This window comes from Phyllopteryx taeniolatus, chromosome 6, assembly GCF_024500385.1.
Source record: "Phyllopteryx taeniolatus isolate TA_2022b chromosome 6, UOR_Ptae_1.2, whole genome shotgun sequence".
Taxonomy (NCBI): domain Eukaryota; kingdom Metazoa; phylum Chordata; class Actinopteri; order Syngnathiformes; family Syngnathidae; genus Phyllopteryx; species Phyllopteryx taeniolatus.
This window is the reverse complement of record NC_084507.1, coordinates 28,087,806-28,094,103: the sequence shown is the minus strand read 5'-3', so window position 1 is coordinate 28,094,103 and position 6,298 is coordinate 28,087,806. Positions and strand designations below refer to the sequence as shown.

General features: G+C 42.3%; 1 protein-coding gene across 11 annotated transcripts in view; it reads left to right on the top strand.

The window, feature by feature from the left end:
- Positions 1-2,218: 2,218 nt before the first annotated feature.
- Positions 2,219-6,298, top strand: part of znf1035 (zinc finger protein 1035) — a 64,896-nt gene continuing 60,816 nt past the window's right edge. For 4 of the 11 annotated variants that reach the window (XM_061775959.1, XM_061775967.1, XM_061775956.1 and 1 more), the window contains exon 1: positions 2,535-3,022. The gene's annotated coding sequence lies outside the window, so the exon portion shown is untranslated. Of the gene's footprint in view, positions 3,023-6,298 lie in introns of all 11 variants that reach the window. The other 7 variants (XM_061775966.1, XM_061775963.1, XM_061775965.1 and 4 more) reach the window with 5 other exon arrangements.

Here is a 6,298-nt window from a genome sequence, read left to right as displayed (position 1 = left end):
TGTCTCCCAGAAACAGCAGGAACAATCGCAGACATAGTTTTGACTTGTCTGTCGAGATATCACCACCTCCATAAGTGACTCTTAAACCTGATATGCATGTCTGTATCTGTGTAATCCTCATCCCAAATTAATTTAGCTCTATTGGTATGTTCTGGAGATCAAAATGGAAGTTTAATTTTTATACATTTGTGTGGTCCTCAGACATGATTCTGGTTCTTCATGTCCTCCCAAAACCTATGCTTGTATATCATTTGGTGTTCCCAGTCATTGGAATGCACCTCTTGAAACATTTATTTCTCCTATTTGTAAACGCAATGCAATTGAATGTCCACAAGTCCAACTTTTGGATTTGATTGGTACAGGTATTTTGAATTGTGGCTATTGGTGGTGTAGTACCCTTAGCTTACTTTACCGCAGCTGTTACAGGCATGATTCCTGGTGAGTACCCCATTCGTAATCACCTTGGAATTGATTGGCAATAAGACCATTGTGTAGTCCTCCTTTCACTGCAATAGGCTCCAATATCCTTGACATCCCTAAACAGCATGATTGGAAAATGTTTGTGTAGTTTATTACATGCTGAATGGTGAAACTTCAACAATCAGCAATAGTTCCTGGTCTCCAAGCTACTGAGAAACAGGCAATGTACTTTCTAACCTGAGGGCACTACAGAGATAACAAGTGGTTCAGATAATTGAAGTCGATGTACCAACCACTTGGGTAGTCCACGTACACATGGGAAAAGAACAGCAATTTACAAGTTTACTTTGAACCCACATCCATGAGTTGGAGCTGTTCACTGTGACCTGCCAGCACAGCATTTCTGTTTGAAAGGGGTTATTGTAATTCATTATATAACAAAAAAGTTTTAGTTAGCAGGTAGACGCACAGACATTCTTTAGGCCGGCTGTGGCTCAGTTGGTAGAGCTGGTCGTCCAGTGACCGAAGGGTCGCTGGTTCTAATCCTGGCTCCGATTGTCGGTATGTCGAAGTGTCCTTGGGCAAGACACTGAACCCTAATTTGCTCCCAGTGGGCCTGGCAGCACCTTGGACGGCAGCAGCCGCCCATTGGTGTATGAATGCGTGTGTGAATGTGAGGCTTTGTAAAGCGCTTCTGGCACTGTGATGGTGTCGATAAAGCGCTATATAAGTGCAGTCTATTTACCATTTTAAAGTCGGGAACAATCCAACGAACACTAAGGATATTAATATAAAATGGCACTACAAAGGCTGTGACAAGTTTATATCAACAATTTTGCAATTACAGTGTTGTATCACAAACAAAACAAATGAGCTTTTTTCAACACAATGGCATCTGCTGGATGGGGGTGTAATGCATTATTGAACTAGCCTCTCACGTAAACTCGACTGGGTGCAATGTTCCTTAAGCATGGTAGGGAACCGCAGGTATTTACAAGGTTACATATAAGAGCGACAACTGTACCATACAGCCCCTGCACCTCTTTTCAGCTCTACACACACCATGAGCCACCTCTCCTCTCAAGATTTCATTGGCCACTTTCTAGAACCATCAGGTCCTTGATGTGTCTTCTAATCTGTAATGTAAGATTAACAGCAGGTGTAAAAGCAGAGATTTGTTCCCTTCCCACAAAAATATTTTTGTTTCTGAATTTTATCCATTAATCTATTTTGCTTATCCTCACTTTTAATTATTATTTTTTTATATAAGTCATAATCGCTCAAGGAGACATTCACCTTGTACTCTGCTGTATATATTTTGTATTGCACAACACACAAAGAACCAAATCAGCCTTCTGCAGGCATGCTTGGAGGGATCTCAGTGAGAGGGAAACAAACAGTGCTGCACCTCATGACCTGAGGGCAAGAGGTTACAGGACACTGCCTCGTTCAAGGACACCTCTCCAATAATGAGTTGCATTTAAAAAAAATATATATGTTTTTATCCACAGTTGGAATTTAACAATGACCTTCCAGTTCCAAAGACCAAGTCTTTACCGACTAGCTACTGTCAGCCAATTGCAAAAGCCATCATGTCCAGGACTTAAGTGTCACATGAACAAGTGTCTGCTGTTTGGCACCTATCTTGAGACAACATAGGATTAACTGCATGTATCCATCCAGACACTGCGCCTTTCCCACAAATATATATATTTCTTGTTCCTAAATGACTATTTTTATTGTCACTTTGCAAGGTTACTCCAATAAATTTATCCTTCTTTATCTGATGATCTGCAACATCAAATAACATAAAATAGTCATCATAGATATTTGCAGGAGATGTTCACCCAGTTTCACCACTAGGGGTTGTTCCCTAGGGGGGCTTCTAGTTTTCAAGTCAGGCTGCGCCATTTTGTAGTGGATCCTGCTCACAAAATGGTGGTAGGCGACCGATTAACCCTTTGAGGACCAGGGAGGCACCAGGGTCCAGAACAGGAGCAGAAGCACCAGCAGTGATTCTGCCACTCACTCACCAACGTGGAAGTATGGAAACAAACTAGAGGCGTACGTGAACCCCGATGAGGACTTCACCCCTGCGCACAGAGGCTGTCGAGCACACACCGCAGAGCCAGAACACCAGGGAGGTAGGACCGACTGCAGCAGGCAGCAAGGAGCACCAGTGGCAGACCGGAAGCAGTCGTGGACGATTCGCGCCATAGAGCGAAGAGGGGAGGGCTCTCCCCGACTCCCTGCACGTTGTTATTGGTCCTACTTAGAACCACGCACACATTTGCGGCACATTGTCTGAAAAATCCGCAAAGAAAAAGGAAATGGAGGATGGTCGTGCTCTAGCAGGGATATTCGAGTCAAGGGCGGGCTCTAGTAGTCTTGAGTCACGCTGAGAACGATGTCCAGTTGACTTGACGACCCCCCCCCCCCTTGCTCCTTACTAGTCTCCTCGCGGCATTATTGATAACAGCCAAGCCATTATTAAGGAAGAAGTCGGCCTTTTGAGTCGGAAGGGAAAAGGGCACGTAAAACAATGACAACTTCGAGACGCGAGACAACGATGGTCTCGATGACGAGACGGAGTATTTGAACGGTAAGGACCGACCTACAAAATGTTTGATAACCTTTAACTAGTTATCAAAGATGGCCAAGATTGGCTTGCTAGCATGCTAGTTAGCCTTCCTAGCAGTCAGTCAAAACCCGTACCCGCGGCAGAGGGAATCAAAACTAGAGAATCCATCTCTCGACCAGAGTACGATAGTGCCCCCACCACTCTGTGGTGTGTTTGAGGCAGACTGTTAGTCAATTTAACTGGTTATCCAATCGTTGAATTTACTCGTTGTCCACTAATCTGGTTGGCTGTAATCTGCGAATAAACAGCACCACACACACGTACATCTTGCAAGAGGATGTACGATTGTTGGTTCCATAACATTACATACAAAGTTTCATAAAATTACCTCATGTAGTCGTAAATTAGCTGCATTTTATGCTAAAGAAAACAATGGGGTTGCCAAGAGACGGACAAGATGTGTTGACATTCAGCAGTTGTGACTCTGGGTTGACATGTTATGTTTTAATATGATATTTATCACACAGTTATTTTCCTGAATAGAAATCGTGCCAAAATGATTGGTATGATTTCTTTGCTCCTTTTTAAAAGTTGTTTTATTACTAATTTATTTATTCTAACCGTATTGTCCCAAATTTACTTGGTGGGTAAATTCATCCATTTTTTTATTACTATTAAAAATTTGTTTTTTGTTTTTTATACCACTTATCCTCAAGGTCCTGGGTGAGCTGGAACCCATCCCGGCTGAATTTGGGCCAATGCTGGGGTACACCCTGTACTGGTCGCCAGTCAATCACAGGGGACAGATAAACTAACAAACATTTACACCTATAGACAATTTACAATAAACATAACATGCATGTTTTTGGGATGTTGGAGGAAATCGATGTATCCAGAGAAAAGTACAGGGAAAACTCGCAAATTACAATAAACTTAACATGCATGTTTTGAGAATGTGGGAGGAAATCGGTGAATCCAGAGAAAAGTACAGGGAGAATGCGCAAACTCCAAGCAGGAAGGCCGGAGCCGATATTTGAACCAAGAGCGAAAGAATGTCACTTCCTTACACACAGGACAACGTGCTGCTGAAGTCTCTAGTTTCTAATAACTAGGTAATATGAGCAATATAAGATCATAATATTGGCTATAGAAACATTTTTGTCATGAGACATTTGTTTTGTGGCTAAAAACTGCAAATGCATGTTTTCTTATTTGCTACAAAGAAAGATTACAACTCAAAATGTTAATTGCAAAATAGATGTGTACAGTGGAAACTTGACCAAATCATTGCTCAATTTAATTTTATTTAACTGTTTAGGAAATGTGGCGGCACAGTGGTTGACTGGTTAGCACATCTGCCTCTCAGTTCTGAGGACCCGGATTCAAATCCGACCGCGCCTGGTTGGAGTTTGCATGTTCTCCCTGTGCCTGCGTGTTTTCTCCGGGCACACCGGTTTCCTCCCACATCCCAAAAACATGCATGGTAGGTTGACTGAAGACTCTAAATTGCCCTTAGGTGTGAATGTGTGCTCGAATGTTTGTTTATATGTGCCCTGCGATTGGCTGGCGACCAGTTCAGGGTGTACCCCGCCTCTTGCCCGAAGATAGCTGGGATAGGCCCCAGCACGCTCATGGCCCCTGTGAGGATAAAGCGGTACAGAAAATGGATGAGTGGATGTTTAGAAAATGTTTTAATCACAATTTTAACACTGTAAGCAAAGGTTTAACGTGATATAGTATGTATAAATAATAAAATGTGTACTCACCTTTTGATGACTAACTTCAAATGTGACAGCGAATGAGCAGAGAAAGTAAGGGAAAAGGAGGGGAAAGGAGGAAAGCATAAAGACTACACTCGTGAGCTACAGCGTATGTTCTGTTCCTCCGATTATTATTGTAGCCATATTGTACTGAGTAGCCTGGGCATACTGTAGATATGTGTATCAAAGACCATGTGCAGAAACTGCACTGCGATCAATAATTGGAAAAATAATCACGGGCAGGCAGACAGCAAGGGTCCGGTTTCTGGTGTGGTGCCCTGACAGCAGTCGCAGGGAGCTGTTCAAAAACAGGTGCTTGTTATAAATATTAGACAGTTCACTGGTGTCCATTCCATTCTTATTTTATATTTAGCAATATTATACTGAGCAGCCAGAACAGAGAGCAGTATGCACATTTCCATTTCTTCATTTTTCTGTTGTGGCTGCATTCACAATGACATCGATAACAATGGGAGAGGAGAATAAGATCTCCCCATTGGCTTTGATAAGGAGACTTAACATTGAGAGGAGAGTCAGGGCAGAAAGACAAAAAAAGTGTTTGCCCCCTTCTGGATTATTATTTTTTTTTATCACACTAAAATGTTTCCCATCATTAAACAAATTTAAATATTAGTCAAAGACAACAGAAATACAAAATTCAGTTTTTAAATGTTTTTTATTATTAAGGAGGGAAAAAAATCCAAACCTGCATGGCCCTGCCTAAAAAACTGATTGGCCCCCCTCTAACACTAACCCTCCCGTTAAAAACATATAGATGGGACGGGAAGTATTCAGACCCCCTTAAATTTTTCACTCTTTGTTATATTACAGCCATTTGCTATAATAATTTAAGTAATTCTTTTTCCCTCATTAATATACACACAGCACCCCATATTGACAGAAAAAAACGGAATTGTTGACATTTTTGCAGATTTATTAAAAACGAAAAACTGAAATATCAGCAAGTATTCTGACCCTTTGCTGTGACACTCATATTTAACTGCTGTCCATTTCGTCTAATCATCCTTGAGATGGTTTCACACCTTCATCGGAGTCCAACTATGTTTGATTATACTGATTTGACTTGATCCAATCCACACATCTGTCTATATAAGACCTTACAGCTCACAGTGCATGTCAGAGCAAATGAGAATCATGACGTCAGAGGACCTGCCTGAAGAGCTCAGAGACAGAATTGTGGCAAGGCACAGATCTGGCCAAGGTTACAAAAAAAATTCTCCTGCACTTAAGGTTCCTAAGAGCACAGTGGCCTCCATAATCCATAAATGGACGACGGGGACGATCAGAACCCTTCCTAGAGCTGGCCATCCAGCCAAACTGAGCAATCGGGGGAGAAGAGCCTTGGTGAGAGAGGTAAAGAAGAACCCAAAGATCACTGTGGCTGAGCTCCAGAGATGGAAGAAAGTTCTAGAAAGTCAACCATCACTGCAGCCCTCCACCAGTTGGGGCTTTATGGCAGAGTGGCCCAACGGAAGCCTCTCCTCAGTGCAAGACACATGAAAGCCCACATGGAGTT